The sequence below is a fragment of the Corvus cornix genome, chromosome 8, assembly GCF_000738735.6.
Source record: "Corvus cornix cornix isolate S_Up_H32 chromosome 8, ASM73873v5, whole genome shotgun sequence".
Lineage (NCBI taxonomy): Eukaryota > Metazoa > Chordata > Aves > Passeriformes > Corvidae > Corvus > Corvus cornix.
Genome location: NC_046338.1, coordinates 26,570,282 through 26,595,984, shown reverse-complemented (window position 1 = coordinate 26,595,984; position 25,703 = coordinate 26,570,282). Strand labels below are relative to the sequence as shown.

The 25,703-nt window shown below is 40.7% G+C and overlaps 1 protein-coding gene and 1 long non-coding RNA gene across 5 annotated transcripts in view; one reads left to right on the top strand and one right to left on the bottom strand.

Annotated features, from left to right (window-relative positions):
- Positions 1–13,448, bottom strand: part of RC3H1 (ring finger and CCCH-type domains 1) — a 75,330-nt gene extending 61,882 nt beyond the window's left edge. For 2 of the 3 annotated variants that reach the window (XM_010406381.4, XM_010406387.4), the window contains exon 1: positions 13,302–13,448. The gene's annotated coding sequence lies outside the window, so the exon portion shown is untranslated. The remainder of the gene's footprint in view (positions 1–13,301) is intronic. The other variant, XM_019290014.2, reaches the window with a different exon arrangement.
- A 28-nt stretch (positions 13,449–13,476) lies between these two features.
- Positions 13,477–20,549, top strand: LOC109145582. Of its 2 annotated transcripts, none has more exons than XR_002047041.3 (3): positions 13,477–13,761; positions 17,225–19,338; positions 19,793–20,549. It is a non-coding gene; the product is annotated as an uncharacterized LOC109145582 (long non-coding RNA). The 2 variants fall into 2 exon arrangements; XR_002047040.3 differs by having other exon boundaries at positions 17,225–18,360; positions 19,290–19,831.
- The last annotated feature ends 5,154 nt before the right edge of the window (positions 20,550–25,703 follow it).

Below are 25,703 nucleotides of genomic sequence, written 5' to 3'. Positions count from 1 at the left end.
AGCCGCATGGCCGGAGCTCTGCCGAGGAACTGCTACAGTCACGGGACCAAGGGTCCTTCTGCCCGCGCAGGGAACACAAACCAACCAATGGGAACGAGGCTGAGCAGGGGCAGGGAAGCCCCGTGTCTGTGCCCTCAGGGCCCCTCTCCCAGGGCTCCATGGCAGGGGAGGGACCCCAACAGTCCTCTACTTTATGCACCTGTTCAGTGAAGCACGTGATATCGTTTCTGCATTATGATGAAACTGTATGGCACCATCAGCTTCAGAGAAAAGATGCACATTTACAAACAACGTGCAGAACAAAACGCTTTTGTGCTCACCAGAACATTGCAGTCTTACCAAAAAGTTGAGGCAGGCAGCCTGAGGAGTTGCTAAGAGAAGATAATCCAGTCTTTCCTCATTTCTCTCCCAGATCAGTCAAGTCTAGATGCTAAGAGAATTGTTAAACATTAATCAAACAAGTGCCCTTGTGGCCAAGAAGGCCAATGGTATTCTGGGATGCATTAGAAGAGGACTGCCAGCTCTTCCAGGGGTGATTCTACCCCTCTGTTCAGCCCTAGGGAATGAGCAGAGACACACATCAGGAATGCTGTGTCCAGGTCTGGGCTCCTCAGGACAGCAGAGACCTGGAGTTCCTGGAGCAGGTCCCGTGGAGGCTGCAGAGATGAGGAAGGGCATGGAGCAGCTCTCTCACAAGGACAGGCTGAGGGACCTGGGGCTGTTCAGCCTTGAGGAGACCCAGCTGAGAGGGGACCTCATCCCTGTCTGCAGAGAAGGCTCAGAACAAGGACCAGGCTCTGCTCCCTGGGGCCCAGCAATGGGACAAGAGACCACGGGAAAAAATGGATGCCCAGGAAGTTCTACCTGAACATGACAAAGAACTACTTTCCTGTGCAGTGACCAAGCACTGGAACAGACACCAGAGAGGGTGTGGAGTCTCTCTCACTGGGGATACTCCAGACCCATCTGGACACAGTCCTGTGCCTTGTGCTCTCTGATGACCTTGCTTGAGCAGGGAGGTGGGACCCGATGACCCACTGTGGTCCCTTCCAACCTGATCCACTCTGATTCTCTGAAAATACTCAAGCTGTAAAAAAAGAGCAAATCACAGCCACTACATACAAGCATTGTACTTCAGATGAGATTTAGCACAGCAGCAACAGAATGTCATCTGTCCAAACACAGAAGATAATGAGCTGCATTGCTTACCATAAACTAGTATGTATTAACCACCTTAGCCTTGTGAGAACCCAAGCATCCAGACTCATATCTGCATTCTACAACCAAGGAAGACAGATATTGAAACTTTACCTACTTGGCATTTCCAGTGCATTTTCAAGCATAGGCTTAGGGCAGAGCAAGTCTAAACTACTTCTCAGAAAGTACTCTCCATGACCATGCTTCATCTCTGCTAAGAACATATCCAAACCAAATTCCCTTCCTTCCCACATTTGCTTCCAAAAGGTACCAAAAGATGTTCCAGATCTGTTACATGGTTGAGAAGTCCTGGAAACAAGAATGGGGGAGGCACAGAAGAAGGAACTTCAAGACGTACACTTTTAGCATCAGTAGACTTGTCAAGTCTACTGATCAAGTCTACAAAATGTTCTGTTGTACACATTGTTTGTAAACGTGCATGTTTTCTCTGAAGCTGATGGTGCCATACAGTTTCGTCAAAAAGCAGTTTATTTGGGCACAACCAGGGCAACACAGACTTCTTATGCATTTCTTCATTAATGAAAGCCATCTTGAAAGTATTGACTAAATTTTAACTAGCTACCTAAATGCTATTTACCAATCCTAATAATAAGGATGACTACACTAACAGGCTGGAATGGTAAGAGTAGGTGAAATGGAATAAGGAACATGAGCAATAATTTGTGGAATTGTTACTTTATACTAAATTCACACCAAAATTATCTAATTTCAAAAACAATGCTAGATTTAAGCAGTGTTTAATGGTGCAAGTTATGCAAATACAGACAAAACCATCCTTTCAGCTCACTGCGGTTATAAGTACTGTCCAGAAAAGATGAAAGAATGCTCCAGCAGTCCATAACTTATATCACCTTATCGCCTCTAGAACCTAGTTACAAATAAGGAAGCAATTGTAAATGCTACAATAGTTGATACAAAAATAGCTTACAGGGCCCAAACAAAACCAAATATACTTCTTTGTTGAGTCCTGTAATAGCTTCATTTGCAATAATAGCAGGAATATTGAGATAAAGAATGCAAGTTTCACAGATTAGTATTCTACCTGTTTCTATGACAAAGGCTGCAAATATGTTTTAATAACACAACCTAGTCTACACTACAGCTCTGAAGTCATCCAAGGTCAAGAGGCAGCTGTAGCAGAAATGGCACCGAGCAGGGAGAATTTCAGCTCTCTTGCTAATGATTGTATAAATAAAACATTAGCTCATCAATACACCATACAAGATTTTCTCCACACCTCTTAACAGATTTGATGTAAAAATCCAAACACTATTCAGCACTGACAAACCTGCTCAAGACTTTTAAGCAGCGTTAAATTACCATTCACACAGGGCCTAAAGTCTTTAAGTAGCAGTAGGAGAGGTCACACAAGTGTTGCTGAAAAGCAGGTTAATTCAGGTACATCTGACTCACAATGTAATGGAGTCTCACTTGCTTTAAATTATACTGGCAGCCGGTGATTCAATTTGTAGCACTGCTAAAAAAAGCAGTTCCAGAGGCCAGAAATAGCCCAGGGCAAGGTACTCCTTTTGAATAAGGCTTTTCATGCAACCTTCAATTACATGAAAAAAATCCCACCCTTAAATATTTTGCAGGCTTGGTGTCAGTCTCACCTTCCAGATTCATAAAAATAGAATCTTTTCTTTACAGCTTGACAACATCATTAAAAGTACCCATGGTTTTAGTGAGTGGAAACAAAAGGCTCAAATCTCAGGGTTTCCATTAAACACCTACTCCTAAACCAGTAACAAACATTTCAAGCTCAACCACAAAAATGAGAGCCGTTGCTTTACGTTTCTATTTTAACAGAGCAAACAACGTAAGACAGTCATGTATAAGAGAAAAAATCCAACCCCCAACATCTCACTGATCCTCCCATCAGTAATGGATAAGAGGTATATTTATTCTTTGCAGGAGCTTGAATTTAACTGGGAAAAAGAATATCCTACATACTCTTATAAAGAGGTTTTGAATTATAACCCTAGTTATAGAAGTTTAAAGTTACATAACTTGAAAATCATCCAATCAAGAAGGCAAAATGCAATAATCCTGGGAGTAATCTACTAAAAATCCAGTGCCAACTTGATGAATTTTGCTGCTTATGACTTGTAAAAACAGTTCTCCTCCAAATAGGGAATTTTGTATTTTAAAAGAAAGTCCTCTTACTTACTGCTTACTTTGCATGAAAGTTACTCTAAATGGAGCAGTCCACAAAGAACAATTTTTCTCTTCTCCAGTCCTCAAAGATATATTCATCTCTAAAACATATTACAGCTACATTATTGCAGTATCAGCAACCAGAAAGATGTAAAATAAAAAATACATAGGACACAATCTCACAGACTACTGCCAGAATTGTGTTACTAAAAAGTACACAGATTTCCACAGCATGCTGAAACAACCTAACTTTTTAAAAGCAAAGGATACACTTGCATTAATTAACTTTATTCACAGAAATTTAGACTTCACTCAAAGAAAACGAAGATACTGCACTAGATAAGGCTTATCTAGTCCAGTATCTTAAGATAAGACTGAAATACGCTTACAAAGAAAGTAATAGTAGCTGCAAAATCAAGCAACTCTGTACTTCACTTGGGTGATTAAATTTACACTAACAATCTCCTTCTTGAAGTAGCAACAGCTCACCATGAGCTTATATTAGGCATTGTCCCAGACTGCTATGAGACTACAAATGTTTGAGCCTTCACACACCCTGACTGCATGCTACTACCTTTTCCAGTACCTTGAGAGTACATCTGAACGACATCTTACAGTTATGACACACATGGACTACTCAGATCCTTCCATTTTTCAATTTTCCTACTTTTAAGAGTCTTAAAATAGAACTCAGCTGCCCATTGCACCACTGCTGCTGCAGTCCAAACCAGGACAAATGTCAAGCCAGCAACGTACAGCCAATATTTGCATGATTTGATCATTTAAATTTCCTCTGACTTGTGTTGTGTAAGTCTGGTTAAACAGCAGGTATCCAAATACATGATAAGGTATAGGAAAGGAAAATTAGGCATTGAAACTCTTTTACAATCCATGCAGTCAATAACCCTTTACACATTCCTGTATTCAGCCACTTGCTGGTTTTGGAATAAAAGCAATGACAGTAAACTAAAACCTAATGACAAACAATTCAAAAGAGAAAATTCTCAAAATGGGTAAGCCAAAGGTACGTGTAGAAGCACTAGTGAAGCCCTCATAACTGCACTGGGAATTATTCAGCATGCAAAACCTTACAAGAACGAAGTATTTAGATGTATTTATTAGCATACTAGAGTCACTGGATTTCCATGGGTTTACTGTCAATTTTTATTCTGTAATGACAACTCACATAGCAGTTTGTCACATCAACATCACTGACTATTCCCACTTCTCAAAAGCTATGACAAGTTGCTGAGATTACATTAATGAATTATCAGATGTGCTTGAAGGAAAGGATTGCTGTCACTCACTTCCCCTTCCTGAAGGCTCCCAATTATCATATAAGCTGGTAAATAAGGATGGCTTTTTTATCCACCCCCCTTTCCTGGGGAAGGACAAGTCACATTTTTATTTATGAGGTGAATACCTGTATTACTCACAGGAAGACACTGCAGAACATTAGGTTTTTTTATTTCAATCGAGATTTTAGCTAAAATATACCTGTGACTGTTTTAATACCTGGTGAGTAATCCTGACTCCACATCCCTTTCTTCTCCTGTAGTGTCTAATGCGATAACCACATCATCACATCCTCAAATGCCAATACCAAGGATTTCTGTGGAAGTCCTTCTTCCTGGTATGTCCTGAAATCACCGACATCATAGCCAAGCTTCAGTTTGACAGAGCTCAAGTTGTTCTATTCTAAACCGGTCTAGTGAATCTAAAAACTCACATAAAGATGGCTGTGAGCATACAACTCTCCTCAGAAACACACCCACAGACATCCCCACCCAGCCCTTGAGTGCTATTTTATTAGAAGCATTTGACAGAGAAATTTCACTGAGAAAGGAGTGACAGAAAAGCTTACTACAGATCTCTGTTTGCTGAAGTCATGTAAATACCCAGATTTACAGAAAATCAGGAGGGAAGTATCTCATTCCTATGAACTACAGTGCAGATGTTGACACCTAGGTTATTCTGCCTTAACTGATGAACTTTCAGTACTCCTGGTAAAGGAATAAATGCTTTAAAAAAAAGCCTGATAGCTACTTGCCAGTGTTGATATCATCTTATTAGTCCTATTTTTATTTTTTCCTTTTCGCAAATGCAACAGAAAGGAGAAAGAACATCATGCCTTAAGGACAAATTAAAATTTTGCCAAGTTTCCCCCCCACTAAGAATATATTCTGCAAAAATCACACGGCCAGAGAGAAAATAAGTCTTAAGTCTAGTAATAATCAGAGAAAAGGGGTAAATTTAGTACAAGTATAACTTAAGGAATTTATTTTGATTTGCAACCAACTGGACTGTGCCTTTTTACTTTCTGGTTAAGGTGTTTGAGAGCTTTGTCCACAGCCTTTCACTTTATTATTTTAATAAAAATAAGAAGTATCTTCCACTCCAACACAACCTTTATGCCTACAGGCAGGTCACTAGTAAAATGCTAAGCAGTATCACTGAAGGGAAAACTGAAAAGCTGTTTCCCAATGCATTCTGACACAAGTTAGAACTAAGTTATTCCACATACCTCCACTCTCATACTGTTATCAACAGCAAACCTCTTATAAAAAAACAGAGATGGGATGATTTAGAGGGTTTCCAAACACAGTCAACCCTTACTTTGAGCACTTTTTCTGTGCACTGAAATTATTTATGTCCCTGAAGATTCTTAACACAAATACATCCTCAAAATGGAATAGATGGTTCAGGAGACAAAAACAGATGGAATCATAAAGTAAGACATCTTCAAGTCAAGAAATGGCTTTGTATAAACTACAAAACAGTGGATAAGCAGCATTAAAAGTTAGCATGGAAGAAGTATCTTCAGCTAGCATGATTTAATACAGCACACAAGTACAGGAAACTAACAATTCACACAGGTTAGCAAGTCCAGAAGACAATCCTGCTGGCTCACATCTCTTCAGTAGAATCTGACAAAGCTGGCAACAAACCAGTTACATTTTAAATAGTCTGGTCAATTCCAAGCAACCAAAGTTTAAGTAATTCTCACGTTCCTGAATAACATTTTCTTTCCACTGTTATGATTCACTTACAAAGAAGTTACAGTGTCAGGCTTCTATCCACAAGGCCCGGTTTAAACAATGACAACTAAAATTAAAATTGACTATAGGTTTTTGCAGCACTAATAAGGCCTCCTTTTAAATTAATTCTACAGGAGGCCTTCTCACACAATTAAATGGGAGAATGGCTCATAAAACAGGAAGGACAGCCTGAGTTGTTGCCTCTGGTTTAACTAATCCAGTCCATTTCATCAGGCCAGTATAGCCTAACTTATTTTAAATCTTTCTCCATTTCTCCTTCCAAATTTGTAACACCAAAGTGGTCACAATGCTCCCTAACTTCTCACCAGTTCCAGAGGAAGCAGTGATGTTTCGATAATTCTCAGTAAAGCCCAAGAACAAAGATTACCACAGGTTGCTCCATTATCCATTCTGCAACTCTGAACTACAAAGCAATGAAACTAAGAGGCAATAAGCCATCTCTGTTATCTGCATTAGCTGGCTGAATTGATGAGTGGCTCAGACTAAAACAAAGTTAAATGAAAAAGAAAAAATTAGAAGAAAAATAGGGAATACCAGAGAATGAAAGATCATTAAAGAGGACAGGAGAGATAAAGACAACCATGCATCCAGGAAAAAAAAAAAAAAAAACTACAAGAAAATGGAGCATGTTAGCAAGCAAAGAGATAAAGACTCAGAGAAAAGTTATTTCAAGACTGGAAAGGTACATCGGAGAGTGGTATTTCCTTTGCAATTGCTTTAGTAATTTGTGAGACTTTGCCCTGTTCTCATCTGGTTTTGATCCAAAATCCACATCCCCTCTACATAGCAAGCAAGACCAAGAATTACTGTCCTTCAGAGCTGCTAAATAAGAGCAAGTAATTTTCCAGCTTCCAAAACTTTCTGGATTTTGTCTACCCACACAATAATTAACAACAATGCAGGTGACCAGTGACAATTTCTGTATGATGATAAATAGCTATTTATCAAGATCTTTCAAATGTAATTAATTAGTTCTGTTTACATTCAGGGGACTTAGGTGATGTGGTATGAAGCCCCTCAGACACATCTAGAACCAACTGCCCAGATGGTAAGTTAAACAAACAATTGCTCTAGAAAAGCTCAAGAAATACATGTGCAACATCATACACAGCTCAGAAGACTTTTCATTTGCAGAGGGTGGAGGCTGAGACTTGCTTCACAATTCCTGCTCTTTCTTCCATACATAGATTGTAAAGCAGGACAGCATGTTGCTGCTTCCTATCTCCTCAAATCGCTTCAATCTCTGGCACAAAACCCAGGCTTGATTTTGGTACAAAGAAATAGGAATTTTAAATTGTGACACTCCACAAACAGAGATGATTGCTTCACCAGACACATGAGCAGATTTTTCAAGATTTCATTAGCATAATGTTCACTTATAAAGGCAGGGGAACCCTTTTCTACTAAGCCTCCCAGAGAACAGCTTATACCCAGAAAGGTGAGATTTAATTATCATTAGGCCTGCATAACTGCCAGAATCATTAACGGTCATAAAATAACATTTATGCAACATGTCACAATTCAGGAATGCCACATAAGCTAATCAAACTGACTTTCTACTATTGTTTTACAATTTAGTTTCCATTAACTTCAAGGTCTCTCCTTTAATTCTTGCATCTTAGCACAGAATTGAAAAAAAAAAAAACAAACCCACAGGACAAAACACTTTAGACTTGCTGTACTGTGAGTGCCAGATTCATTAGATACAAACCGGATAATGAAGTCCTAACACTTCCATTTGTTGGTACAGTTCTAATATCAAACAGTACCTGAAGGACTTCCATTCTAAAATGGTAACAAAAGAAGTGGAGGGAGAACAAGCTGAAAGAATGTCACTTACAGGAAAAGTAAGTCAACATCAAGAGCTTTATTTCAGTCACTTTGGAAGGGCATTTATATTACACACTGACTGTAGTAAGACATGGAGAAGTTACTCATCCAAATACAATTGCTACAAAAAGTGAAGAGTGCTAAGTCATTATGAGTAACTCTAAAAACAAAGCACAGAGGAAGTTAAATGCTACTGAACACTGGGAGTGTTCCACAGAACGTGGTTTATTAACAAGCAGGTAATTAAGACCATCCTCCTTGGTATGAATTTCAATTCATTCGCTTTGTAATACCTTCCCTGAACCTCACTCCTTTTGCCCTAAAGATAGTGCCTAATTTTGAGCTGGGGACCAACACTGGCTGCCACAATTTATCAAAAATATTTAGCTACAAGTCTCTGAAAACCTCCAATGCACAGCAAAGAGATGGATCCCTGCTACTCTAGTAGATGCCTCCTTTGTAAATAGTAAGGAAGTTTAAAGTTGTAGTTGAAAACCCTTCCAACTCGCTTACCACTTGAACTGAAGTAATCGCTCAAAATGAGCTCAGGAGAAAGTGCTGAGAAGACCTTTAGATCCAGGCTACAAGTACTCCTACTCTATCAGCTGATCAACTAGCATTTTGTTAACAACAACAGGTTTAAAAACAACCATACCTCAATCTTAAAAGCTTATCCTGACAGGGTCTAATAGACACAGAAGCATCCTGAAAAATAACTACATTTGGAAGGTATTTTAATTGAAGATTAACAGCCTGCTTTTAAAGAGTAGTTAATTAGATAATTTTAAAAACACCTATTAAACTGTAATAGTAGAGAGATGAGACCAACCAGACTTTCCATGTTAAAACAAAAACTAAAAGAAATCAGGAACCACCTGCGAGATCTAATTTTTGCAGCCTAGCACATTTCAGCTACACCAAATGCTTTGTTCCTTCAGTTCTTGTAGCTGAAGCAGTCCTGTCTCAGATCGATATAGCATGCACCCCACAAATACCAGAAATTCAATAACCAAAAAATAATACTCTAAGAAGTGGTTTCACAAGTAATGTGTAGTGAGAGGGGTCTATTCAGCAAGAAGCAAGAACAACATGTCCTTATGGTGGTTTTAGTGACCACGGCTGGAAGGCTTAACTGTCAGTAAACCCTCCAGCTTCTGTAATGCTCAACTCCAGACTTGCCACAGTGTTCCGACACACACACTCTCTTCTGTGTTCTTTGTATCACATTACATGGCAACTGTCACAATCTATGTGAAGCAAGTGAAAGATCTGCTCCTCCAGCAATACTTCCACTACTTTTCAGTTTAACTGCGTATCTTCCATTTCTTATGTAGCAGAACGAGAAAAAAAGAATCTTTTTATGTGTCAAAACAACCCTCTTCCCCTGTCTCCCCTCTCCACCTCACAACGCTCTCTCATACGAAGATTTTTCTCCATGTTCCTAAAAAAAGCCTTCATTTTAACAAGGTAGCTTACGTTGTGGGCCTCTACCTATTTTGTACAATCAAGTGATAAAGAGAGATTTTATTCTCCATGTGGTTTTTAGGCTTCCTGAAATACCTTTTCTTTATGGGGGAAGAAAAGTTAACCTAGCATGTGGGGCAGAAGTTTTCATGTAAAAGTCTGCATGGGATGTCCAGGCCCTTTTGTATATGCATATATGCCCTGCTGCATGTGAAAATTTCCCTAGACCCCCTGCAGCTGCCTTCTTTCTCACTCCGTTAGAAAGTAATCTCAATGTGAGGCCGAGACATCCACTGTACTTGGATGAAACACTCCTCTCTACATGTTCTAACACAGAGCAGTGCACAACTGGTACTGCCTCCGACAACACACATTTACAGCAAATTATTTCGAATTCTTGCTATTTCTATCACCAAAATCTCTTTCTTCTCCAGCTGATAGCACCAAATATGTTGCTACCATGCAGTAACAGGAAAGCTGTTTCCTCAAGCCTTCTAACCAGAAATTATTTTTATATCAGAAAAATCTATTTATAATAAACTATCAGGACTTTTGCACCTTCTTGCCCATTAACACACTTCCACAAATAAACCTCATTAGGAAATCAGTTAGCCCTTGGAAATCTAATACCATTTCAACTTTTACTGTACTGGTAACAAAGAAAATGAAACTGATGCAAAAGATAATTATCAAGAGATGCACTTCTTCAGAAAAACAAGTGGTCACACTCAGTGATGGGAACTGCACCTAATTTGGGGCACACTGTGGAATCTCTGCACAGAAAGGAAAGTAATATAACGTAAGTAAACATTTGTGGTTTTCTTTCTCAGTTATCAGAGTCCCTAGACTTCAGACTACATTACTGTAACAGAGCCTACATGGAATCTTGAAGGTCATATTGAAATTTCAGTTGGTGCAGCATGTTTATACAATGATCTTTCACAATAGGAGCATATTATATCTTTATTCCTGTATGATAATGGTTTCACATTCATTACCTAGTACAGTGCAAGACATTAATTTCAAAATACAAAAGAATTTTAAACAATGAGTAGGCTTTGCAAAAAATTACAAAGTTTTATAAAGGTCACCTGCTTAAAAGATACTTTATAGTGGCTTCTGCATCACTGTTCTGAGATTCTTGGGTAGTTTGGAAACCTACATGCAGGTGAGTTCTTTCTTTCTAATTCAGCTTTACACGTCATACCATTGGAAAGCTGTGACTCCAAAAGTTCTTTCAAATGGATGAAACTTTTTTTCCTCAAGTATCCAGCATGTAAACCATAATTCTTGGTGCGGAATAAAAAAAAAAACAAAGGTAATTATCCTTCCTATCACTACATATTACAGACTGGGAAAGGCCAATTTTCTAAGTATCATGAAAAACCCTTTTACAGCACTGGTTAGTTAAGAGATAGAGACCCCAATTAAATGGGATGTCAGTCTTTGCCATCACTATCAAAGGTAGTCAGCACTTGGGTCACCCAAGACTTCTGAACCACATACAAAGTAAGTAAAGCATTATTTTAATATACACACTCACTGAATCTCAACTTCTGTGATGCTTAATTCAACCAAGATTGATAATGGCTTCCATCCAGACTGCTGGTGAATCACTGGCAACACGTCAGAAGTTTCCAAAAGCAATCCTGCTCATTTCTCTTCATTTGCTTTAGCATGAGCACTTTTACATAATAATACATGTCTCAAGATGCCCCTAAATTAAACTCTGCCATATTAATGTCTGCAATTTCCAGATTTAAACGTCCATCTGTTCACTGGAACATTAGTTTTTTAAATTACCAGCATATAGCAATCCCATCAAAAATTTCTAAATTATTTAGCTTTAAACTAAGCTAGTTTGGATACAAAGCTGACAAAAAACCTCACAAAAATAAACAACGAAACACCAGAAACCATAGAAGTTACTTCCCACTTATCTTGATGAAGGTTCCTGCAGCTCATAAGTGAGTGACAAACTCAAGTCTCTGGTTGTCAAAACAGACTGCTCTGATGGTACCTGCCTTTCTAAATTTCCCTCCAAGCAGCCTGTATGCTTTGACAGACCCTTTTCTAGGACAGAAGGCAAAGCTATAAAGCTATCATTGGGAAAGGAAAAGGTGCCTGATAAGGTCTGCTCCTATTTATGTTAGTGGGAACCATAATTTCATTATCAGCATTGTGTATTAACGCACCAAAGAAAGCCGTGATGCTCCTGGTGAAACTTAGAAACTGGCAATAATATACAGACTGCTCCTGAACACAGGTTATTTACACAGCTATGAAGTCCCATATTAGCTTCACTGACTTCAAACGCAGTAATAAAGATATTTATAGCTGACAAAATTAACGACTTCCACACTCTTATAAGCCTGAAAGAAGTAAGAAAGGTAAGTTTAGGAACACATTAACTTCTGCCTCATAGTATTTCTGTGTTATCTCACAATTCTATAGCCATATAATGTGCAGAGAGTATAAATACTGAATTTAACAGCTGCATTTCTCTTCCAGCAGAGTCATTAAATGACAGCATTGCTACACCAGTTACAACGATTAAAGCAGCTGAGCCACAATCCAGGTTACTTTGAACCTTTTAAGTATTTTTGCAAATTTTTAATTTTTCCCCCACTTCAGCCATTTTCAATATGGCAAAAACACACAGAAAACCGTAGCTTCTGACGGAGGAACAAATGATTTGTCACTCGTACTTAACTGAAATTTATAAAAATAAGAGATACACTCTGGAGAAAAAGGCATGCAGAGGAAAACAAAACGTTTCTAGGAAAAAAAACCCTGCATCAGTTCCCCGGTTTAAAACAGGACAGGCCTCACAATGGCTTTTGAGGACAAAACCTGACACCAGGACATTCCCAACCATCAGAGCAAATTAAAACCCAGCTATACGAACACCGCACCCCCGGCATGGAACCCTACCCACTCTGTGGGTGCAATCCAACAGCCAAAACAATACCAGGGTGGAAAAAGTAGCGCAAATCAGGGAGAACCTGTGCGGTTTCACCATTGTTTGTCCCCACGCAGAGGGAGCCGGGGCCACCTCGCTCTTCACTCAGGCACGACAGACAAAAGAGCCACAACCCAGGGCGGAGAAGTGTCCTGGGGACGGGTAGGGCTCTGTCATTATTTTCCCTCCGTCTCTGTTGTTCAACACGACACAACGCGATGAGTTTTCTCACGCAGAGGCACGCAGAGCCCCTGGAAAAAACAAGAGCCAGCAGAGGGGACACACAAAAGCCGCCTGCCCCCCGGCAGCCGCAGCCTGAGGCGACACCATCTCTCCCCACCCCCAGCCGGACCCAGTCCGTCTCCGCCTCTCCCGTACTGGGCGCGGCGACCCGCGATCCTTCCCCACCTGCCCGGGGCGTTCGGAAATCGCGCCCGCTAGGAGTCTGAAGCTTGGCGAGGCACAGAGTCACAAAATTGTTAGAAGTAGAAAGCACCTCTGGAGATCATCTCGTCCAAGCGTCCGCCCCTCCGCCTCCTTCCTCGGCAAGGTGGGTAGAGTTCTCCCGCCCTATTGTTCCCCGTACCCCGCGGCGGAGGCGGCGCACTCACCACGCGGGCCGGGCTTCCTGCAGCGCCCACCGGCCCCCTCAGCTCCGGCACACCGGGGCTGCCACAGCGCCCTGCTGCTGCCGCTCCTCCAGCAGTACCCGCAGGCCCCGCGGCAGCGCCGCCATCGCCCGCCACCGCCCCGCTGCCACTCCAGCAGCGGCCATCTTGTGCGTCGACTGCTCCTCTCACGGCCCGCCCTCCTTCCTTCCTGCCTGCCTTCCTTCCTTCCTCCCTCCTTCACCGCACCGCCCGCCCTTTCCTGCGCCCGCCTTCCCCCCGCAGCCGGCGCGGGACGGGCTGGGACAGGACGGGACGGGGAGAAATAGCCCAGTCACGGACTGGAGCCTGTGAGGAGTCCCTGGGGGCAGGGTGGGGTGGGGAAGCTATCGGCAGTCTTGGGGAGGGTACCTCGCGCTCCGTCAGGGACGATCTCAAATCTCCGCTGCCTTCCTCCTTTCAGGTGGGGTATTTTTATTCTCTCTCTCCTTCTCTTGTCGTAGTTAGCGGGCTCAGGAGTGGAGGTCGAGGCTTTTCAAACACGGAGTGGCTCCTGAGGGGTGCTCTGTGTTTTGGGAGCTTCCTGAGGGCCTCCGCCCGCCATTTTCTCTCCCTCAGGAACCTGTGTTGGCGAACCCTGCGGTTCCCTTCATCTTGCCCCCTGCGGTTGCCTCGTGCCATCACATCTTACTGTCTCAAGGCGGTTACTTTTCATACTCCAGGGACAAATTAAGTTTTACACTTCCGTGGCCGTGCAGGGCAAAGCTTTCGGGTTTTTGCCCGCCAGTCCCGAGGGCAAAAGGTAGAGGTGCGCTCGCTGCTGGAGAAGGTCCGCTGTAGCTTTGTATGCTGCAGGACACACTTAAATCATCCTCAGCTTTAACCAACACCACTGGTAAGATGGTTGGGGACCCACCAAGCTTTCCTGTATCACAGTCAGAACTAGTTGGGATACTGAAGAAATTTTAAAACGCAATTATTGAATGTCTTGCAGTCATTTGACTTGCAGCATTTACTGAACACGTCCTGACTGACAGTTTTAAATTTTTACAAGAGCTAATTATTTAGCATCAGGATATTTCAAGGTAACCTCGACTTGATGCCCATTTATGAGAACATGAATATGGTATAAAATACTAAGGAATTTAGCCATATTTAAATTACAGACGAAAAATGGTATTCAGTGGTCCCGTTTTATTGCCCATATATTTTATCATGTCTATGCCCAGCTAGAGGCTCTGTGGGATCAATCCTGGTGTGATAACGTTGTGCAGGATGCTGTGCAGGGAATCACTGCATTTCTATTTTCCTTTCGTAACACTGTGAGGAGCACACAGTGTATTATTATCAGTCTAACATCTGAAGTGCAGCATTGCATGACCTGGAAATACAACTTAAATAGAACATCATCAAGTCAGAAGTAGCCATGTCTGAAGCTGGGGACTCGAGAGACCGTCCTGCAAAAGGAAGCTGGGTTGTGACATGCAGACAGAAGACAGAACTTCCTACACACGGGGAAAAACTATGTAGCTCAAGGTTACTCTTCAGCTCCTATTTTTGACTCTTGTACTGATCACAGGCAGATTTTCATTAACTTTACAAGAAATGTGGTGGTAGTAACTAAAAGTGCTATCTGTTTTACTAAAGAAATCATCTCTGTTATTGAGCTTTTCCACCAAAGCAACCTTAATGTTTATCAAGGATCAGTGCTTAAATAAAATAATATTAAGAAAAGCTATTAATTTCTGAAAACAGAGTTTTCTAGCTACAGTCACAGGCATTTGAGATCTTACAAATGCAGAAGATTAAGCTATTTATAAAGACCACCTTTGACTTAGCAAGATCTTTACTGTGAGCTAGAAAAGAAGTGTAAATTGGAAATGTCCAAGGCCAGATTGGACAGGGCTTGGAGCAACCTGGTCCAGTGGAAGCTCTCCCTGCCTATGGCAGGGTTTGAAACAAGATGAGCTTTAAGATCCTTCCAACCCAAAGCAGTCTGATGTTCTATACCACAGAAGCTTTTCAATCAGCAATTGCCATTTTTGCAGACTCCTCTTTAAATGTTACAGTAGAAATGTGAACCTTATTGGAGTTGTCAGTATCCTAATTAGAAGCAGAAGGTGGCATTAGGAATAGCTAAAATGGAAGGTGTTCTTTGCAACCTTGGTTTAAAGTCACAGAAGCTGGAAATAGTCAGGGCCTGAGGACATCCTGTTACTTCCTAGTTTCTAGCAAGTGATTGTACAGTGTTCTGATGTCCTGTTCAGTCTGGCTTTTAATACTCTAGCTTGGGGACTTCTACCACTTTCTCTTTTGGTTCCTGTATTGTGGAAAGGTCTCATTGTTCATGTAGCTTATGTTTTTCCTCAACTTTTAATTCCATTACCATTATGAACATGCTAACGACAATTTTCAGTATTACAGCATAGGTTACCACAGCACTACACTGTTGAAATTTAAAGAAGTGGGATATGAAATGACCTATGGTTCTTATTATGTAACACTATACAGATGAGCACGTTAATTCTCAAACCCCACTTTAGACTTCCATCAGAGTCAGATTTTTCTAATGTTTATTCTTTATTATGTTTTCCCAAAGCTCAGAAATTTGTAGATGAGCTTGTTCTCTTCTTGGGAACTGATCCCACTAGATAGCCTAGATTATTTGTAGTGTCTGCTTTCCCCAGTTAAGCAGCATTTCTTCCTGCATGATACACTGCTGTAGCATTTGAAACACAAAACATTATTTGTCTTTAGGATTACTTTTTCAAGTATCATTTCAGCTTATCATTAAATCTGCTATAATTTATCTGCATTTGTTCACATTGCTCTTTCTTTTATCTTCTTAAAAACCCACAGGAATTAGTTTTGATTCTACCACATATAGTCTCCATTTTCAATTACTTTTTTTCTTTTTTTTTCCATGCAAAAGGGGATAATGTGTAGGCATGGTTCTAAGATTTGACATTTGTGGCCATGCTAGTAATGTTCTTCAAATTATACATTAAAAATTACTTCCCATTTTAGCCTTTATGACTGAGAGAAATAAAATACCAGTGTAACTGTCAAGTGGTATCATCTCACCATTCAATTTTTATATTACTCCTTCCATATAAAACTGATCTAGAACTGTGGTACCAGGATAGCTGTCTTAATAAAAAGAAATGTCTATTTTTTAAATGTCTTGGCAGTGTTTCAGTTTGCTATTTTAGTTATCAACATGACCTGTAAATCTGATAATAATGGAAAAATTCTCATTTCAAAACCTGTGATATCAGAATGGAAGGCAAGAATTAAATACTTCTCCAGGTGGCTGCTAGCATGTCCTTGTTATTTCACACGGTGAAGATTCTTGCACATAAACCAGAGAATAATAGAAAAGAAAATAAAAGAAAAGAAAATAGCATTTGTATACGCTTGGCCATGACATTAACAAAACCTAAATTCCTGCGCTTTTATAAAATTCCATTGACAAAAGTAGAAGACTGTATCCATCCAACATAATCATTGCAAAAAATCCAACATTCATTAAAGAGCGTGCTGAATGTCATCCAAGCCCATGGGATACAGATGCAACTGTTGGAGCTAGTTTTATATGCTTATTTTAAATAATAAAACAATGTTAGCAAAATACAGCCTTACACTGCGGACATGCTCAGTACCTCCACCATAACACACAAGGTTTCAATTTCCCGTATACAAAAGAAGCCTAGAGGATCTAAAGGAATGTGAAGTTCATATGTGTAAAATGAGTGTTCCTCCATGAAAGCTGCTCTCCCAAGCATTCACAAATTCACAATTTACACAAATAATACTATATAACCCACCAAACATCAGATTTGTTTAAAAACTTTTTGCAGTTCTTTGATGCTGTTCATAATAAATTTGCAGAATATCAATGCAGTTATTAATGTTTGTGTTTTCAGGCTAGTTGGAATGCAAAAGATCTATGTAAATGTATCCTCTGACTGCAGCTGCTGTGGAAAAAGAAGAAATTATAAGGATGGTAAGAAACTTTGCTTTGATGATTTCTCATTAGAGGTTTCACTTCCTTAACCATCCCATCTCATCATCCTCCTTGTCCCACTGGTGATGTGGCATGCAGAATGCTGACTCAGGAGTACGTGCCCCAGATTCTCCTCCTTACTGCCTTTTTTGCTTACATGTCATTGCCTGCTTTGCTCCAATCCCAGACCTTCCAGTGTCATTCAGCACATCTCCTCTCTCTTTGGGATAAAAAGTGTGAAGCAACAGAAAGTACAAGAATTTGCAGCATAGCAAGTCTGTAGTTTCACTAGGCAGAGCAAGGCAGAGCCAGTACCACACCACATCCTTGTTACTCCAGTGCCCTCTGCCGAAGTAACCATCTCCTTGGCTTCTGAGTCCCGCTGGGCAGGGGCAGGAGCCTCTGCCAAGTGCCATATGCTGCCACCTCTTTATCTTACACTTTACTTCCTTGGTATATTTCCTTTTCTATTCTGTCTCAACAGAAAAGCAGAAATATGACCCCTTACTTCCTTTTCTTGCTCCAGTGGGACTTAGGTTGAAGTTTGTTCTTTTCATTCATAGCATTGCTGCATCACATTTTACAGCAGCCTCTTAGTGAGCTTAGGAAGGTAACATATATGTTGGGATGATAGACAATTAAGACAATTATATTTTATGAGAATTCCAGCGTGTGTGTGTATATAAAGCTGAAAACCACTTAAATTAACAATGTAATTTTTGTTCCTTTCTGGGAAGTTTACTCATGTACTATAAAACTGGGAGAAAATGAGAGACAGGTAAGGCGATACAGTCAGTACCTTTGTTTAGCTGCATGTAAACCCACAGCTTACTCTCATTTTGCAGGGGAAGCTAAATTGTAAAGGTTAAGCAACTTTTCATGTTCACACAGCAAGCAGTGGCAAGATGAGGAGTCTGGTCTCCTGTTCCAACCACTAGACCTTGTACATCCTCCATTCTCATGCAAGTTACAGTAATTACATTAAGACTAAACTGCCATCTGAATAATTTTTCCAATTGAATTTCCCGGGGAAAGCACTCTTACCACATGTAAAAGGTAGGAATGTCTTACATCTCTGTAGTCACATCACATTTCTGCAATAAAAGAAAATGTGCTGATGATTTCCTGGAATTATCCTTGCTTTGTGTTATCCATAAAGACTCCAAGTTTGGTACTGGTTGATTTGAGAACACAAGACTTCCCCAGTGCATCTTCCAAGAAATAGGACTGTCAATTCCCACAGGAAAATCAAGGGCCAACCTTAGCTAATCCTAACACATGAATAAATGCATAAAGCATGTTTGGGTATTTTTATATTAGTGTGGATCTCAAGGAGCTGCTGCTTATTCAGATCTCAGTTCTCAGAGATTTTATTTTAAAAGTATATTGTTCAGGTAATGGCAGAGGGACATGTTTTATACTTCTCAGTGGCTTTTCAAAAGAGATAGAAACAAAAATCAATTTTATAATACACAAATATATATTTAATATACATATTTTTATATATATATATGTAGCTGCAGCATATGCTTGATAAACAGTTCACAAAATATTATTTTCAGTGAAAACCCATCAAAATTTGTTTAGGTGGGCTGAGATTACTTTTTGGAGATCATAGCTGTATGGTAATTTCTGTTAGTCTTTTACCAGGTTCCATATACCATTTCTTCTCTGTCAGGCACACATGCAAGCCCCTGTGGATACAAAAATGCTGCTAGCAAGAATTTTCTTGCTATTTTCTAAGTCCATGAGAGACTTTTCTCTCTCACAGAAAATAGTAGCAGAGTTCTATAAACAATGAAACACCTGCAACCTTGAGAAGCCTTGTTTATAGTATAGTAGAACAATATTTTGACAACGGACGTTTTAGGATTTTAGCCAATCACCCCCAAGGGGTGGCTGATCCTTTGTCCAATTAGACTATGAAGAAAAAAGTCTGTAAAAGAGTTTGTAAAATAATTAAATAAATCAATCTTGCTTCACAGTTCCTGCCAGCTGGATCTTCTCCCCTCCTCCCTACGGCTGCGGGACATGGTAATATTTTACAGCATTAATAAACCCCCACCTTTTTTATAAGAATTTCCTCCTCCAGTTTTAAATTTCTTTTCAGCACAGTATTCTCAGTTTCCTCCCATTACTCTACTGGTAAAAAGCTGTTAAACATCATTCCAGCAGTTCAATTTCAGCAGGAAACACTGAAATTTCTGTATTGTAAATGTACAGTACAGTTTATTCCTGTTGTGTATGTTCTTCTGGTTTTGGTAAATTTTCATCAAGAATTACATCATTAATCCTAGCATTTAAGGATTTTTTTTTTAATTTGACATTTCAACTGTTATTTTTTTGAAATTGCTTAAGAAGAAGACAGATTTTGTAAGAAGAAGTTGCTATCTTTTCATTGTTTATAAAAGATTTTTTTCAAGCTTTCTCAGAGGCTTTTATAATCTGACATGCCATAATGATGTTCCCTACTCTTCTTTGATTCTAGCAGGTGAAGGAAACAGCATTTACAGAAAAAAAAGGAAAATCACTGAAGGAAATCAGTAAGTTGACTGAAAGTTAGTAATACTAGAGTGGGCTCTTATTACCAGACAGAAAGAGATAGCATTTGTGGTTTGGTGAGTTAGCTATTTTTGATGTTATTTTTCTACATAAGCTACTGATATAATTGCTAAAGAAAAAACAGTGAAAGGATCAGAACATCCTGTGAGCACAGATAGAGCTTACATTTTGTATATTAAACTCATTTATTTTTAGCAAGAGTGTCATCAGTTTTTCAGAGATGAATCAGTATTTTTTATATGCTCATTGAGGCACATGGAACACACAAGTCTTAGCCTGTTAACAAATGCCAACTATTTTGAGAAACACACTTTCTGTTCTGCTAGGGAAATTTCTTGTTCTCGTACATAACGCCACAGTATCTCCACTCTTGTTTGTCCCCAGTGCTTTTGGTCTTATGGTGCCTTTGCTAGGCAGATGTGTTACCTGCATTAAAAATATGAGCCATAAAATAACTTAGTCATCTTCCTTCTGAAGTCCTCAGCCTTTACCACTTGAATGTAGTTGGACTTCAGCAATTCGATATCAGAAGGTGGTTTGTGTGGCAGTTTATTGCAGAGTCTTCCAGGCAGCTGTTTTTCTTATCATTGTTTCCACTAACACCGTGCTCTGGAAAAAAAGAAAAGGAAAGAAAAGGAGTGTCCTGTGTTGGGGAAGATGAAACAGGAAAGCCTTATAAATATGATTGCCTGACAAAAGATTTTGGGAATATGAAAACTATAAGTGACATCGAAATGAAAGCCACTTTTGAAATACCAAGTCTTAGTTACTGAACAACTGGAAAACAGTGGTATGGCCGACTGAAGGTAATCCCCTCTTGATTGAACAATACCCTCTGCTTGCAGGCAGGTCCAAGGGTCAGAGCAGACCCTACTAGCTCAGCAGAAGGGGTCCAAAGAGTAGTTTTTAGAAGTTAAGATGTAACACTCTATGGTAATATAAGAACTCTTATAGGCTGTATGTAAATGCTATAGGATTTGTATCTTGTATTAGATTGGTTAGTGACAATTAGAATATTCAGTACAGAAGATGATTTATTGTATTGTAACCAGGACTTCAGACACTCTTACTCTTACTCACACTCTTACTACACTCTCTCTCACTTCTTCTTCACTCTCATTCCTCTCGCTCTCTCTCTCTCTTTACTTACCCGCTTACTCTCTTGCTCTCTTGGGCCAGCTCCGAGCTGAGTCTGGCAGCTCTAAGCAGTGCCCCTGTACCCACGCCCTTTGCAATAAACCGCATGTTCCAAGATCTGACTTCAGAGATCTCTCGTCTCCGTCCGTCCCGACCGTCCAACCCACCCAAGCTCCTACAGTCCTGTATTTTCTTACACAAATCCCACCTTCTCCTTGGACTTGCTTCCACAGGAAGCACATAGGCCTGTATGCACTTATTTGCATATTAGATAGACAAGACAGAAAACTGTTTCTACCCTACATAGATGAGTCAAACACTGAATACCAGTTGAGGGCAAACACAGTCATGCACTGATCTCTCAGGTGTAGCAGGTAAAACTCACAAGGTTTGGGAGGCAGAGGCTGAAACCAGCTGTACTGGTTTTGCATGGCTTGGTTTTTGGTAGCAGGGGGGGCTACAGGGGTGGCTTCTGTGAGAAGCTGCTAGAAGCTTCCTCCATGTCTGGTAAAGCCAATCCCTGGTGGCACCAAAGATGGACATAATGCTGGCCAAGGCTAGGCCAATTAGAAATGGTGGTAATGCCTCTGTGATAGCAGATTTATGAATAAGGAAAAAAAAGTTGTTGCACAACTGTAATCATGGCCAGAGAAAAGCGGGGTGAGAATATGTGAGAAGAACAGCTTTTCAGACATCAAGGGGCAGTGAAGAAGAGGCAGGAGGTGTTTCAGGAGCTGGAACTGAGATTCCTCTGCAGCCTGTGGAGAAGACCATGGTGAAGCAGCTGTGCCCCTGCAGCCCATGAACGTACGTGAAGATGCAGTAATCCACCCACAGGCTGTGGAAGAGCCCCACGCCAGAGCAGGGGGATGCCTGAGACGAGGCTGTGACTGCATGGGAAGCCCATGGGGAGAGGGGCCCACACTGGAGCAGCCTGTCCTTGAAGGACTGCACCCTGTGGAAGAGCGACCCATGCTGCAGCAGTCTGGGGAGGACTGTTGCCTGTGGGATGGACTCACATTGCAGCAGTTGCAGAGAACTGTTGCTTGTGAGATGGACTTAAGTTGGAGAAGTTCACGAAGAACTGTCTCCCGTGGGAGGGACCACACAGTGCAGCAAAGGAATGACTCCTCTCCATGAGCAGCAGAAGAAACCATGGATGATGAACTGACCATAACCCCCATTCCCTGTCTCCCTGCGTTGCTGGGGTAGGAGGTAGAGCTGGGAAAGCGGGGTGGGGGGAAGGTGTTTTTACAGGTTTATTTTACTTCTCATTATCCTGCTCTGGTTTTGTTAGTAATAAATTCAATTTGTATCTCTAATTAGAGCCTGTTTTGTCCATAATGGTAGTTGAGTGATTTCTCACAGTCTGTACCTCAACCCATGAACCCTTCATTAGACTTTCTCTCCACTGTCCAGTTGCAGAGGGGAGTGAGAGACAGGCTTTGGTGGGTGCTGGGCATCTGGTCAGTGTCAACCCACTACCGCGTTGTGTGGTGGCCAGTGAACTTACATTATAAGGGACAGAAAGCGCTCAGTAAGACAAGTCCCTAGTACCACAAGAACCTCTTAGGTTAAGGTGACCAGAAAGGCTTCTCCCAGGATGCATTGTTCTGTTACAGTAATCTATCCCAGTTTGGCTTCTCCGGTCGGCTGTTAGCCTCTATCCAGAGCTTCCCCATTGGTCCCTGCTCCCTAGTCCCGCCTTTTCCCTGCCCCCAGATAAAACCCTGGGTTCGCGGTTGTTCTCGTCTTTGCCTCTGGACCCTTCCACGGTGTGGAAGCTGTAAATGCTCTGATGGGAACCCACGCAAAGAACCTTCCTGCCTCTTTGCTGCCAACAGTATTACTGAAGCTATCCATGTGTTTGTGCGTGCACGCGTGTAAGCCCACAGAGCCGGACAGAGACATTAATATCGTTGCATTTCTCAAGCTCACAAATCAAAAGGAAATCCTAGGAATGCAGTATTAAGATTCTAAAGCTCTCACCCTCAGTTTGCCTTTCAGTGCCTTTAGTCAGCTGCTAAAAGGGCAAAACCAGAGAGATAGAAACCATAGCATAGAATCACTTAGGTTGGAAAAGACCATTTGGATTATTCAGTCTGCTTAATCACATTATGGGCTGGGAGATCCTCATCAGTCTCTCTAGAGTGGCTTTCTATTCTTCTTTTTCAGGGCTTGCACTGTCTAGTATTTGTTTCCTGACCTCTGTGTACTCCACTTCCCTTTTCCCAAGTATCTTACAGGGAGAGCAGGGCTGTGGGTGGTGCTAGGATTAATGTGCACACCATACATCAACTGGCTTCTGGAAGATCCAGGTCTGTGGGGAAGGACCTGTGAGGGAAGGCTGTCATCCTGAATCACAATCAGCACTTTAGGAGGAGACAGTGCAGAAGAACTGGTTTGCACCAAATAAATCTACATGTCTGGCATGTACTACCATTAACATAAATGAATCTCAGCAAAGACCACAACAAAACTGTGTCCCTGTGAAATACTATTCAGAAGACCAGTGCAACTCTCTGGAACTCCAGCCATATATGTTTATTAGCAGGAGATAAATACATAACCTGTATATTAAAATATTAAAATGCAGATGGGCCTAGGCACAATTTATATAACCAGTACCTCCTTAAGAGGCTCTGCACGTGTACAGTCTAGGGAAATATTCTGGATAAAAGTACAGGAAAAGAGTACTTACCTCCTTGGTGGGAGAGACAATTTTTGGTATCACTACCCTTTTTCACCAGTGAAGGTGAAAAGAAAATCAAGTTGGATCCACCATTCCCACCTGAAATCTGTGTTAGGTCCCTGTAATTCTGTACAATTATTCAACACTGAGCTGCAGCACATCTTAATAAATTACTGTTTCTCAGATTTTTGGAAGTTCTCTGCCACAGGAGTCCACTAATATCAGACAAGAATGGCTTGGTTGCCCTTCATTTTTTGGCTTTTCTCTGAAGCCTGAGAAAGACCTGCGCTCTGGTAACCTTGAATCCCATACCCATCACTGCTCAGCTGCCTTTTTAGGTGTCAGATCTTACCAGCAGCCAAGTGATGGATATTTTTCTCAGAAAACAATTCTCACACAACTTCCAATTTTCTTATTCTTCAGAACTTGAACAGGAAGGGATTGCTCTGGGGGTCGGGGTTCTATCACAGATACACTGTTAAGTATAGTGTATATACACTGGCAACAGAGAAGGCTTTATCTCCCCATATAAACACAGACTTCCTTGCTTACTTCTTACACCTTTGTAGGGTTTCCCAAATGAAGCCTGCCAATTGAAGGTTACCACAGAAGGGCCTAGAGTTACAAACACTTTGCTGATGTGAAGATTCAGGAGCACTGCTTCAAGGAAGCTTTTAGGCACATCTTTCATTTTTTAAGGAGGTCAGTACATTTGCATTTATGGCCACTTGTCACACATTTTTGCGCTTACCTGATTTTCTTTCTTATAGCTAAACCAAGATAAAGATCTTGTAAGTTATCAGAATGAAATGTAAGCATTGGAACTATGAAAGTAACGGGAAAAAATATTGTTGATGCTATAAAAGATTTTACTTCATTTTTTTTGCAAGAGCACTATAATCTCCTGAGTAACTCAAGGAAAGTGCGGTTATAGCCTGATACAAATACGGCTACAGCAGGTAAGTAAGCAGCTCTGGTGATGAGCTGTGCACTGTAACACATACAGCAGTTATGCAAAATATATCTAGGGAAAACTGATCTGACTTTCCACACTCCGTGGTTTCTTAATTTTGATACAAATATAGACTTCATCATTGTTTTTTCACAATGCCATACATGAGAAAGATTAAAAGTCACAGTTATAAGACCTCCATAAAACATATGCTGTCAAGTGAATTAGTAGTATGTGCACAGTGAAGTGATAACTTATGTGGCACAGCAGGTCTACAGAATATCAATATAATCCTTGTCAGCTTTTGCATGAAAAATACTTAATTTTTCCAGACCTACTTCATATAAAAATGTTACCCTGAGATACATAAAAGTATTAAAATTAGTCTTTCTTTCAATTATGCCATTAAATCTTTGCTCAATACTAATGAAATTATCGAATCCATGTTTCTCAGGAGGCAGCTTCCTTGGTACCAGTTCTATTTCACTCCCCACCTCAAACCAGAAGGGATTCTCCTGTCATCCTACTGACCATTTACCAAGCAGAGCTCCCCAGTTAAGCAATGCCATTTGAAGCCTGGCACTCAATTCAGATATTGCAGGGCAGGGACAAGAAGGCCACAAACAGCCCAGACACTGTTTCCTGGCACACGGAAAGAATAAGCACAATGCTTTTGCATTTCTGTGATCTTTTATGTAGTCACACACAGTTAGAATTGGCTGAAATGCAATTTAAAAAAATAAAATTTATTTTGAGAAATTTAGAAATGAAAGGAAACCCTGCTCCCATCAGGAACCTAACAGCCAGGTAAGTGTTCTGCTGAGCCTGGTGAGAGACAGGAACATTGCTTCTCCTCACACAGGCACGGGACATGCTGACATGTGCATGGTGTTATGCAGATGTCTTCAGCTCTGTCTCATGAACTACAGATCATATTCTAAAAAGTGTATTGCTGCAGTAGGGCTGCTGCTCTTTTTTTAACATTTAGAATCTCAGCAGAAATTTTTGCAGTTTTAATTAAAAAGATATTAGAGGGTTATACATTTATATACCACA